This window comes from Parus major, chromosome 7, assembly GCF_001522545.3.
Source record: "Parus major isolate Abel chromosome 7, Parus_major1.1, whole genome shotgun sequence".
NCBI classification, from domain to species: Eukaryota; Metazoa; Chordata; class Aves; order Passeriformes; family Paridae; genus Parus; species Parus major.
The window spans coordinates 34,560,867-34,574,168 of NC_031776.1; the positions used below are offsets into that span (position 1 = coordinate 34,560,867).

Genomic DNA, 13,302 nt, shown 5'->3' on the forward strand with positions numbered 1-13,302 from the left:
TCACACTGGATTAATTATGTAAGAATACTGACTTGTTCGTCACTAATGTTACAACTTTTAAAAACAACATGCTGTTTAAATTCAAGCTTGGCAACTCTTGCCTGAATCCCCTCAAATTTATGGCACCACACCCATAGCATAATAAAATCTTTAGTGGTCCTTTGTCTTTTAGCTTGCCTTCTATTTTTTCTCAAGGGTGTTTTATGCTGGAAGATGCATACAAAAGTTGTCCAGATGTTATTTGTATCAGAGCAGGGATTTCAGTCCAGCTATCTGTGGTTGCAAATGTTTATTTTAATGGGTTATTGTGCAATCCTCGCTGTGCGGACCTCAGTGGCCTTATATGTATGTTCTCAGCCATGCCAGCACATTGCTCTTGGAGATATTATTTTAGTCCAATCGCAGTGGAACTGGTCACTGGGGGGAGCAAAAAATGTAACACCTGTAGGAGCCCGGGCGGTGTTTTTGGCCGAGCTGGGTGCGAAGCTGGTGGGCGTTGGGTGGGAGCAGGGCTGAGACAAAGAGCTCAGCCTGGGATGTGCTGGGAGTTTATTTTACCGTAGCTGTTGCAACAAACAGAAGGGTGGGTTTATCAAACATTTTTGGGAGCCTCGTAAAATCCTAACCGATGTTGCCTTGATACTGGAATAAATTGTTTATCTCGTAACTAAAACCACGCCATGTGTACGCCAATTAGGGCCGCAGATTTCAGCTCATTAAGATAAATTTAAGATGCGAGTTTCGCTGTATGCTGTAAGGACTGTGAACTGCTGCAGGAGGAAAATATCTGCAGAGCTGGGAGCCTTCCACGGAGCCTGTGAGCTGAGCTAGGCAGGGCACAGTGCTGAGGGCTCATCTGCAGGCTCTGCTTTACCTGTGTGGGTCCTACTGAGACCCAGGTCTCCCATGGCAAAGAGTTTAAAGCTAAATTTGCATGCTAAAAGTGTCCAGCCTTGCGTTTCCAAGAAATGTGAGCAAGCAAGATGATGGCAATTAATGACAATGACAGTCATTTGCACATGCAAAGAATCAAGACCATTTAACCTTTAAGAGAAAACAGCTATTATATTTTAATGTTGTTTTATGTATTAACAGTCACATATTATTTTGATGTGCTTAATTAATATAAATAAGCTTAAACCATTATACTGTCATTTAAACCCACATAATTTCTTTTTTGTAGAAATTTGTGTGTAATTTACACTGTTGCATTCAGCTCCCAACGTTCCAAGGTCATGGTTCAAATAATTAGATTTCAAAAATACAATTGGAATTGTTCTTTGTCTTTTGATTTTTCAGCAGTAAACACATTTTGAACTTCTCAATAATAAGGACCAGGGGCTTGTTTTTAAAAGCCAAAGTCGATGTTTTGAAGCATCATATAATTCCTGGAGCTTGGGCTTTGGTTGGATGGCCTGGTGAAATGGGTGCCACCAGCAACTCTGTTTGTAGTTCTGCCCAACCTCATTTGTTTTCAACACTGTTCAATTACACAGGGCTTTACCACTAGGAAATTAGCCCAAATAACTATGTCACCCTCAAACTGAAGGTATCATGTCAGTAGTGAGTGGCATAATTCTTTTATGGACGTGACTTAACGTGGAGCCTCTGGAAGCAGAAAACAGATGTCCTTTTATAAATACAGGACTGGCATAGGGGTTAAATATTTGTGTTCATGGGACTGTAGAGCTGGGAGAAGATGGGATGTAGCCTTTCTGATGAGACCCCACGTTCCCTGTGCATGATGCATCTCCTGCAGAGCCTCCTCCCTTGAGCCAGTCCCCAGAACAAAAGGGACAAGTATTTAATCTTGGAGCTGCTCCATGCCAGGGAAATCCTGGGAGTAATAAACATCAAATCCTGCAGAGATCGGGGCAATTCACATCCAAGAGGTCCAGCTCTCCTTTGGCAGCAGGGTGGGAGCTGCAGGTCTCAGTGTTCTAGTGGTCACTCCACCTGTGGTAACTGAAACCCTGCAGCAACGCCTGGAAAAAACAAATCCCTGTCTCAGGTCTGGGCAGGTGGCTTGGAAATCAGTTGCTTTTCGTTTATGTTTTGTAGAAAGTAGGAGCATTTGTAAATTTGAAAGCAGCTGCTGATGCTCAGCAGTAAACCAAAGCGATTTTGTTTTACAAAACCTTTGCTGTTTGGTCTTAACTAGTGGAGTTGTGCATGAATCCAGCACTGCTCTTCGCATTGCAGGGAAGATTTTGTCTAGCTGCCTCTGTGACATATGGTAATGCTTAGTGTGTGCTGTATGGCCTGGAGCCATACCACTGCAGCCTGTATGCTGCTCAGATCTCCCAGGCTAAGGGAATCGGGACTAGACAGCGTTTGAATGCAAGGGACCTCCAGGAAAAAGTCAGAGTGCAGCGTTTTCTGCCGGTACGAGGACAGGATGTTCCTCCCTCAGGGCTGAGGCAATTCCCCACACGGGGCTAAGGTGACTGTACTCTCCCAGCCGTGGCTTTTTGGACTCAGTTTATAAGAGACCACTAATGTGCCATAAAAGATCTCACAGCTCTCAGCCATGGGAAAACAGCAAGCAATCCCCCTTCCCAAGGTAACCCAGAGGAAGTGGTGGCGTGGAGGAAAGCACTGCGAGACCTTTTCTCATCTTGTTTCTGGGGGGAGGATGTTCCCATTACCACCTTCCCTTTCAGGATGCAGCTAACCCTGCTGAGCAGTCGCTGCCTGTTTCTCACACAGATTGCTCCCTGTCTCCCTGGGAAGCAGAGAAATCCAGAGGCACCCTCAGCACAGCCCAGCGGGCACATAAACCCACCCGTGTCACGGTGGGAAAGGAGGGAAGCAGCGTGGCTTGCAGGGAGGCTTTGAAGCCTCTTCTTGGCGATGTTATTAATTCGTTCTGGGACGTTGGGAAACTCGTTTAACCTCTCTTTGTCTCAGATTCAAACCTCTACAAGCAGTTATTATAACATTTGGCTGCATGATGGCATTGTTGAAAGGCTTAATTAAATTAAGTGTTCCGAGATCTTTGAATGAAAGGTGCTATCCAAGGGAAAGCCTGTTGATGATGATGACTCTAAATTATGAGGCCAAGTCCTTCACAAGTTTTACTCAGCCCTTGGTTAGACAAAGTTATTTTTAAACACTGTATTTGATGTAGCATTAAAATTGTTTGGGGAGTGCCATGTGTATAGACATGACATCTGACCCACAGTGGGAGGGATTTGTCACTGGAGGGTTTTAATGGCAGCAACCAGCCACACATCATCCACATGCAGGCAATCGTGCTGGTCACAAGCAAATTTTAATTGTTTGTTTGGTTTGGTCTGGTTTTTATAAATTTATATGAAGACCTCTATTGGGAAGAACAGCCAGGACTTTTAGTCATTTCAGGAGAAATGCTGTCTCAGGTGGGAAATTAAAAGGAGCTGCTCGATCAAAGTTCGTAGGCGTCTCAGCCAAAAGATGCTTGAACAGATGTCTTCTTTCTTCCAACCTGTCAGTACATCCCTAGAAGGACAACAAAGTTTGTTGGGGTTTTCACTGGGTGGTATCTTGCCAACAGCAAGAAGGAAAAATTGCAAAAATAATTTTTTTTAATTTTTATTCTTTTGCAACTTATGCAAAAGTTCCTTTGCTTTGACAGAACAGCTGTAGTCCTAAACATTTGCTGTGGTCCTTTCTTTTCTTCCTACCAAACTTCTCCTCACCTTTTTCTTCAGCTAGCCTTTTCCTCTGCCAGAGTCCCTGACGCTCTTATCCTCAGTGCTTTTTCTTCTTTAGCATCTTTTCCTCTTAATTTGAAAGACATAGTTTTCCTGACTGCTTTTATTGGGAAGCTTTGTTCCCCAGTAATACCCTGTCCCACAAAAGGCTGCTGCCCTCTCCATCCTGAGCAAGTTACCAACCCTTCCTAGACTTTCCCACCAGTTTGTCTCCTTTTCCAGTTCCCCTCTTCTGTACAAAACCCACCTCAGCAAATTCACCAGAAACACAAGAGTGAATCATAGAATTGTTAAGGTTGAAATACACTTCTAAGATCATGGAGTTCAAGAGTTTATGAGGCATATTTTAAATGGGCTAATTGTGTTGCTGGGTACCACAGGCACAGGACCACATCTGAAGTCTGGGCCCCTTAAAGGTCTGCTTTACAGCCTATTATATAATGTGTGATTCTTTCAATAGACAGGAAGGATGGTATTTTGGTTAAAGCTTCCAGGAGATCAGGATTCAGCTTCTAGCTCTGCACACTTCCTGTGTGGTTTTGGGAAAGACACTTTGTGCCATAATTCCCCATCTGCAAACTAAAGATGATATTACATCCTGTTTCTCACCTTCCCCCTGCAAGCTCTGTAAAGCTGCAGAGCCTGTAAGCACTGTAGAGCAAATAATGTCATTTTTTAATGCAACACTCTCCACAACAGCATTTCAATCTCAGCTGAAGACTAATGACTACTGCGGTGTTACTAATAAATAATAATTGTAATCATACATAAGACTTTCAGCCTTAGTTGCACTTAAGGTTGATTCTTCCAGACTTTCTGCAAGTTTACCCTGGGACCAGTCTGTGCAAAGAATAACCACATCATACTGTGCTAAATAATGTGGATTTCTTTTCTTGTATACTTTCTCTGTATTTGCTGAAGGACAGTGAACAGTAGACTTAAGACAATCAAACTCATTTCACCTTTGTAATATTTAAACGAATTAGTCTCAGAGATGAAAAACTTATTGCTCAGATTCCAGATAATCTTAAACAAAACACTTCATGCTGATTTTACTCTGCTTCTATCTGTACAAAGATTAAACAAAACCCACAGTTGGTTTCATCTGCCAGGCTCTAAAAAAAAAATCATGTCACAGAAAGAGAAAGGGGGGGGGGGGATAAATCCAAGGCAAGGTTTGCAGTGCTTTGGTTTGCTCATCCTTAGTTTATCTTCTGCAAATGAGCATGTATAAAACAGTCCACCTACTGTTCTAGTTGCTACGATATAATGCAGTTCCACTGAATGATCCTGTTAACCTAACCTTCAATTTGCTGGGATTTGAACTCTGAATTACAGCTTACTAACATAGTTTAACAGCTGGTACAAGGGCTTCTTTTGAATTTTTAATCACATGAATTAAAGATTGCTGGAGATGCTTTTCAGACCTCCACTAGCAGTGATCCAATGTACAGAAAGACAAGTATAGGTAGCCCCATGAGGATTAAGAGCACAAAGGTACGATGGCTTGTGAAGCTATGCTGCACTCTTTGCTTGCCAAATTAGGAATACTGGTGCAAATTATTCATGTGAAGATAAATTCACATTATGGCTCCAAATGGATTTAAAACCCCCTTTTTAGCTTGTATTTTTACACACAGCGTGCATTGCCGGAGCACAGGTTTCGAAGATAAAGCTTAGTTTAACAAAATGTTTCTCCTGTTCTGTGTGTAAAGGGAACACAAGCACTCACACACAAAGCAAGAGAGAGAAAGAAATATATATAGAGTTATTGCAACTGATATCTGGAATGCAATGAAAACAAACATGACCGTCTGTGGATGTTTCGGGGTGGATGTAATCATTTGTTGCCGTCGTACGGCGGGCGGAATGCGGGTGTTTAGATTCTGCACTCTTTGTGTCTCCCGTTATTTATCCCAAGAAGATCTTTCTTATTGAGGATATTTCTCAGGGAAAGGGGGGAAAAAAAAAAAAAAGACAAAAATGTAATTTGACTGGAAGCTTCTCTACTCTGACACGCCAGCTGATGAGTGCTGGAAAAACAGACCCTGCCTCCCAAGTTCAGTACCCCTGCAAGCCTGAAGAACAGCAGAATAAAGTGGATGGAGTTGTTTAAACAAAGTATGTAGGGGGAGGAAAAATAATTAAAAAAAACCCCAAACAAAACTAAAAAAATATTAGGGCAGCAGGAACAAGCAAGCATGTTGCTTCTTAATTATGCTGTGCTCCCTCTCTAATGGATTGGCCTCCCCACACGCTCTAAGTAAAGCAACTGGCATGTGGCATCCTCTGCAGAGAGAGGAGCGGTGGAAGTGTACAGCTGTTCGTGCTGACACACAGGTGTTGGATTTTTGGATCTGTTAGCTAGACAGATTTTTAAGGGTGTACGGGGGAATCATCTGCAGTTGTTGCACAGAGAGTGAGTTGTCCAAGAATACCGGAGTTAATTATTATGTAAATCCCGCTCCACAGCCAAGGCTCAGGGCTGGAGTTGGAGCTGTGTTCCCCTGCACCCTGCCAGCTCTGGGTCACTGTCTGATTTCCTTGCTGTCCCCTGAAGTGCTGCGGTGAGCTGGCAGCGATGGGCAGCTGTGACAGCAGAGGCAGGAGGGTCAGGTGGGGATGAGAAGATGAAGGGGTGATCCCTGCCCCTCTCAGCTGGCACAGGATCTCCGGGAAAACACAGGTGGCCATGCCAAATCACTGAAGAGGTGGTGCTGAAGCCTCAGGGATGCTTTTCCCAGTCCTCAGGGAAAGGCTCTAGAGCAGCACGTGGGGAGAAAGTTCAGGCAGACCTTTAGCAGTTAATTGTCCTTTTATCAGCAGGGCTTTATCTGCTCTGGCACTGAGAGCTCATGCTGCACTAGCAGCCCTGAGTACCACAGTGGCTTTGGGCTGTGTGTAACTGGGGCAGAATGCATTTGAGTGGAAACAAGGAACATCATCTCCTACCAAATTCCCCCTATGGATAGGCAGTGATTTCTCCTTTTTCTTTTGCAAACCTCTTCACCCCTTGGTTTCCTCAAATAACATGTTGTTTGATTTTATTAAATAATAGATGTTATTTCAATACAGGGCAGGGTGCCACGTTTTCTGTAAACTACTAATATGTATCAACTTTTATATTTTTAATGATCTTTATATTTTTAATGAGCTGTCATATGAAGCAGAAGTGTCAAGGGTGACTGGAGGGATGTGACCAAACAAGTCCAGGTTGGACAGGGCTTTTTAAGCAACCTGCTCTAGTGGAAGGTATCCCTGCCCATAAGGAGGGGGTTTGGAAAGAGATGGTCTTTAAGTTCACTTCCAACCCAAACCATTCTATGATCTCAAGATAAAAGGTTTCGATGAGCTGCAGTTTACAGGGCGATTTCTCCTCCCTGTTGTTTCAGGGCTCCTGGGGTGGATCAGAGGGCTGCTGATGGGTTCTCTTTCCACCTACACCCAACAGCTCAAAGGGATAAATGCTATAACTTCTTATTTGGCCAATTTTAGACACAATTCCAACCTGATAGAAATTAAATTTTGTTTTATATTATCTGGGACCCCTGGATTTTTGACTTCTGCCTGTCGCCCTGCCAGGTGTCTGTGATTCTCTGCCTCCTGCTGCCGTGGTGGGCTCTGACCTGTCCAGGCTGCATCCCTGGTGGTGGCTGAGCATCGCTCGGAGGGGCAGCACCAGGGGAGCAGCAGGAGCAGCACGGGCAGCCTTAACTCTCTCCTGTAATTCAGATTTGAGTGATGAAACCCAAGAATGCCGAGCAGCTGGGAGCGGGTCTCAGAGTGCTGATAGTGGGCAAGCTGGGGAGTATCACATTTCTCCCCGAGGAACAGGCGTGGGTTATTTTTTTTTTTCCCCTTGGGGTTAAGTCTTTTGTTTTGTTTGTGTATTCTGCTCTTAGCTTTGCTCTTTTCCCCGAGGTTCACAATGGGAAATAAATCAAACTCATCTCTTTTCCTTGCAGTTTCCCAGGGAGGAGGAGAGCAGGAACACCTCATCCCATCCTCCCATCACTCCCAGCCTCTCTCGCCAGGGTCTGCCCGGCCTCTCCTCGCAGCTCCAGAGGTCTGGATATTACCATCCATCACAGCAGCTCGGCTTCCAGCGCTTGCTAAACGCCTGAATTTCCCGCTGGCTCGATGAACAGCGTTCAGCTTGTGGTACATTACCCAGGCACCGGGTGAATGGGGCTGAGCGCTCCTGTTTGGCTGCGAGCGCCGCGTTCACCTGAGCTCGCTGGCAGGATGAATAGCTCACCGCCGTTCTGCTGCTAACCCCCTTTGTCAACCAGCACTGAGCCATGGACCTTATTACAAAGGCCGACAGCTCCCTGGAAACTTAAATCCACTCTTTTTCCCTTCTCTACCATAGGGAGCTGTAAAAGAAAAGGACTTGGTTGGTAGGCATGTAATATAACAAAAACCCCTCTGTTGTGGCAGGATCCAGACTCCCCAGTAACAATGGGGATTATGCTCTCACATCGAAAATGCAGTTGCTAGTTTTAACTGGAGTACCTTATTACAGATTCCTACAGAGCACATTTATGTCAGGGGCTTGGATGTTTAACTTAAGTCAAGCCTGGTAGCAGAGAGAGCTCAGCAACCTCTGGTTTGGGTTGTGGTTTTGGTTTTTGGTTGTTTTTTTTTTTTTTATATGGAGGGGAAAGATGCAGCTTGATATGCTGCTTTGGTGCTACCTTCCCCCAAACCACTTCTCAGAGAGCTTTAAATATCCTGACACTGGCACCGGGCAGGGGCTGGCAGAAGAATGGATTTTTTCATCTGATTGCTCGCCAAGGTTGTTTTCAAGAAGAAGTAGAAGAAGAAGGGGAAAGAAAAAACCCAAAAAAACCCCTTTTGCATGCCAGTCATTCATTGCCTGCCAGTTCCCATGGTTCTCCTACGGATGGTAGCCACAGAACTATTCAAAGTACAGTAAACACTGAGGAAAAGTGAAAAGAAACTCATGAAGCAGAGAACAGAGAAGGAAAAGGAGTTGGGTATGGGATACATGGTAGTAAGAGTCACTTAGGAATTACTTTAGGGTGTACCATGAATGCTTCACTCAGTGCCAGCAGTAGCTGGACCAGCACAGTTTAGGGAGGACCTACCCCACTTCAGCAGGATGGGGAAACCAGCTGATGTCACAGCAGGTGGGGCAGTGGGGAGGCAGTGACTCTGCTCTGAGCTATCACAGATGGAAAAAAGGGTGTTCACAATGTAATTTAGCTGCACTTGGGAAGAGTATATACAGTCCTCTGCATGTACTGCAGATCCCAGGGGACTTGTGCCATCACCCTCTTTTCTGCTCTTTCTTCCTCTGGAGTGGAGTAAGTGTTTGTTGTTTTTTAATTTTGGTTTTCTTCTTAATATTAATTTTTGTCTGTTTCATAAATCAGGGAATGAAAAGAGGGGAGATGAAGTGTGACATCCCATCCCTGGAAGTCTCCCCTGGCATAGTGGCAGGTATCCCTGCCTGTGACAGAGGGTTGGGATGAGAAGAGCTTTAAGGTTCCTTCCAACCCAAATCAGCCCATGATTCTAACTCTTGTTGTTTTCTTGATATGAATTCATTTTTCTTATCTCCAGGGCAGGGGAGCTGTAGGTGGAGATCTCCATAACGAGACCACTCGTGCAAGGGACATCTGCATTGCCTTCAGTGTGTGTATCATATTTAACCCCCTGGGACAAGAGAGGTGATGTACCAGAGAAAAAGTAATTATCTCATTCAGAGCAAAACTTTTACAGAGAGAGGGGGGGAGTTTAGCACTATGGATTTTTCTGATACAGTTAAGCACAGGAAAGATGCTGAGATGGATCAAAACTTTCCTTCCCTGTGAATGGTACAATGTGGTTCCCATATTGGTTTTCCTTTAATACTTTCATTATCAAAAATCTCTTTTCTTTGACAAGCCATTTGAAACCCTACAGATTTATTTGTTGTTTACATTATGAATTGCACAAATCAAGCCATACAGGATTGGATCAGAGGATAGCTTTCCTCTGATTAAAAGATAGTGGGAAATCCCACTGGCCTGGGGTAGTTCTGAGATTCTTCTCTCTTGAGCTTCTTGTGCCTGAGGTTGGTACCTAAGACAGACACCTGGTCCCGTGACTTTTGAAATCCCAGTTACTCTCCCTGGTGCCATCTGAGGGTCTCCCCTGCACTCCTGTCTGGGACAGGTTCTCCCCTGCTTTTGTACTCTTGTGTGAAATGGAAACTCAAGGGTTATGCTATCAAATTATGCATTGTTTAGGGGGAAAAAAAACCAAACCAACACAAAATCCACCAAAAAATTCCAAAATCAATCAGTTCTCTGACTGAAGAGGAAGCTGCACTTGGAGAAGAGCAATAAGAGCTTTTAGGTGTCTTGAAGTTTGACTCTTGTGAAGATAAGAGGAACTCAAAGTCATAGCAAAATTTATATCTCTCTACAGCCACGGAAAGTCTTTGTACTTGAGCAGAGCAGCTTTACAAGCAACAGGTGAAAGGTAGCAATGAGCATCTGCCCAAATCTGAGGACCAGCAGACTTTGAGGGTGCTGGTGTTCCTCAGGAAGGTGAGACCCTCAGGGCTGTGCAGCCACCGAGGGGGTGCTGGGGTGGCTCCTTGGGGTTTGCCCAGCACGGGCTCTGTGCTTGTGTAAAGAGCAGAAGGTCCCAGGGAGATCCCGACTGTCTCAGCAGCTCCCCTCTCTCACACAGCTGCAGCACTGATTCATCTCTGTTCCCAGGCTCTCCTCCACACTGAGAGTGCAGCAGGCACCTGGTGTGCTAAATAATCCTCCAGCAGTAGGCTGGGAGATGATTAACTCTTCCATCACCACGCCAGTGAGCTCTGCAGAGCACATGGCTGGCAGTGGGGAAGGATCCCACAGGAAAGCGGCGGAACACCTGTTTTTTATTGAAGTGGTGTACTCGAGGAGCATAACACTGCAGCCCTAATGTGCAGGGCAGACTACTTCAGAGCAGTGCAAAAGGGGAAAAAAGGCAGCCTGAAGTGTGTGTGGGTCTTTTCAAAACACCTGCAAGTAATATTGGAGAGGACAGATGCGAGATGGAGATGTGAAAGGGTGAAAGTGGCTTGATCCCCACCTCAGCTGCAGGAAGGCAGGGAGCAGCATCAGGGGAGTGTTTGAGGGAGGTCAGGTTGAGCAGCAGGAGGCTGAGAGCTCCCTTTGAATCTCCAAAACCAGAGGTTGCTGTCAGCCTGGCTGCTCCTCAGTGCTGCACAGCAAAGGGTTGGGATGGGGATCCCAGGAAATGAGGAACCCCATTCACTGTGGCTGGACATCAGGAAGCATTTCTGCACTGAAAAGGTCATTAGACACTGGAAGGGGCTGCCCAGGGAGCTGCTCCAGAAATCTCAGTGCTCTGGATTAGTTTCAGGGTAGTGTTTGGTCAAAGGTTGGACTCTATGGCCTTAGAGGTCTTTCCCAACCTAAACCATTCTGTGATTCTTTGATCCCTGCAATTGTTTCCTCCATCACAAGCTTTCCACTGGTTTAAGAAGCTCCTGCCTTTTTGTGCCCTCATTTCAAGAAGGATATGGCTTTGTGCCACTAAAAGAGGTACACAAGGGAAAGGGGAGTTGACAATGACTCTCTTTAGGATCTTTCTCTGACTTTATGCTCTAGGAAATGAGGGACTGGGAGGAGCACACTCGATGCCAGCACGTCTACCTGTGACCCCACACTTGTGCAGCAGGCTGTGCACTGGCCCTGTGGAGCTTCCTTCATGCTCCTGATGATTTATAGGGGAATTGGCAGCAGGAAATGCAGCTGAAAAAAAAATCTGCTATCCTACAAAATAAAGAAAGTTCTGCATATGGCAAAGGGGATGGGCCTGGGGTCTGCAATGACACATTAAAAAAAAAAAAAAAAAACAAAAAAAAAAAGTTCTACATGCTGAGAAAACAGACATCTGGTCATCTGGGACCAAAATCTCACTTTGTTCTTGAGCTGATGAATAATTCAAAAGGCCAAAGTGATATTCAAGTGTGGGTGTAGACCTCTGACTTCCCAACACACCTTCTGCAGGTAAGCCATTGTTCTGGATGACCAGTGCAATTCCAGGGGCACAAAGTGCTGGGAGAAAGACAGGAAATCTGTTTAAATACACCCCAGAAATGATGAGTTTCAGTAAGGTTATTTAAAGCTTAAGAGAATTTGGCAGAGTGTCTGTTGCTGTTATCCCCTTCTTTCCTTGGTCCCAGCTCTCTGCCATGTTAAAGTGAGCAGGAGAGGTGGCCCTGTCAAGCTTTCAAAAGGCAGAATACTGAAAAGGTCAGAGTAGTAAACTATGACAGAGCATGTAAGTCATTATCATTCTAATATTGCCTCTGTAATGAGAACGGGAGCAGAGCAAATTATTGTGAAATATGTTGTAAAACTTGGGAAAACGCAGTTCTATTGCTGCCTAAGTTCTTTAATGACGAGTGTGTTCTATGTGTGTCTTTATAAACGTGCTCTGTAGCTTGAAGGAGGCTGAAAGAAAAAGATTTGTGGCAATTTCCATGGTAACTATTCATTTCCTGCCCCCAAACATAAGGAAAACTCACATTGCTGAAAGGTTGGGGGAAACTGAAGCAAACTAAAGAGCTTGGGGGTTTTGTTTGATTGTTTGTTTTGTCTGTTGCTTGTTTTTATTTAGGGTCTGTCAAAAGTTTGTCATTAATTCCTGACATTGGAGTAACACAAAGTTGAGGGTGAGGTATTTTTGCTATACCTAGGTCCACATGACTCATAAAAGTCCCATGATGTATGAAGGAAGAGCAGTCAAAGAAATGGTGATGTTGGGAGCACCACCTGGTAGAAGAGCTTGTAGCATAGTAAAAAAGAGATTGAACTGCAGAATCTGCCATAGCAGGCAACTACTTCCCCTCATATGAATTTGAGTAAATAAGTTATGACTGCTTCAAAGTATTAGGCTAGAGGTGAATTAAATATCCACCTGTGTAGGTAAGTCCCAATTAATTGTGGGTGTTTGTTTGTGGGTGATTTCTGTGCTGGAATAAATCCCTCAGACCCAATCTCCATCCCTGCAGGGGGACACCAGACCAGGAGGGTTCACTGAAACTGATGGGAACAGAAGAGGAAATGTCCTCAAGCTGTGCCAAGGGAGGTTTAGGTGGATATTAGGGAAAATTTCTTTGCTGTCAAGGTGGTCAAACATTGGAAGGGGGCAGTGGTGGAGTCCCCATCCCCAGAGGGATTTAAAAGCTGTGTAGAAGTGGCACTTGGGGACATGGATTAGTGCTGGAGAATGGATAGACTCAACGATCTTAAAGATCTTTTCCAACTTAAGTAATTCTATGATTCTAGCTTTTATCTTATTCTGACAATCTGCAGCCTTTTATGCATTCAGAGATTTAAATAAAATAGATTATGGGTTGATTTCTGTAAACCATGGAAAACTTCACTCTTGGGTGTGCAAGCTGGCTTTTGTCAGTTTGGCTTTCTTTGATATCTGAGATTGCAAATGAAAATACAAAATGAAATGAAAGTTGTACCAAATGTGCAATATGTTGTTTCTACCAAGGAAGATGGCATTTCTGTGTGAACTGTACACATTCAGGACTTTGATCTTCAGGTGAGAGAAGCCACAG

The 13,302-nt window shown here is 44.5% G+C and overlaps 1 long non-coding RNA gene across 1 annotated transcript in view; it reads left to right on the forward strand.

Annotated features, from left to right (window-relative positions):
* The window catches only part of LOC117244736, a 45,432-nt gene extending 33,846 nt beyond the window's left edge, over window positions 1–11,586 (forward strand). The window contains exon 12 of the long non-coding RNA XR_004498363.1: window positions 7,661–11,586. This is a non-coding gene — a long non-coding RNA (uncharacterized LOC117244736). The remainder of the gene's footprint in view (window positions 1–7,660) is intronic.
* The last annotated feature ends 1,716 nt before the right edge of the window (window positions 11,587–13,302 follow it).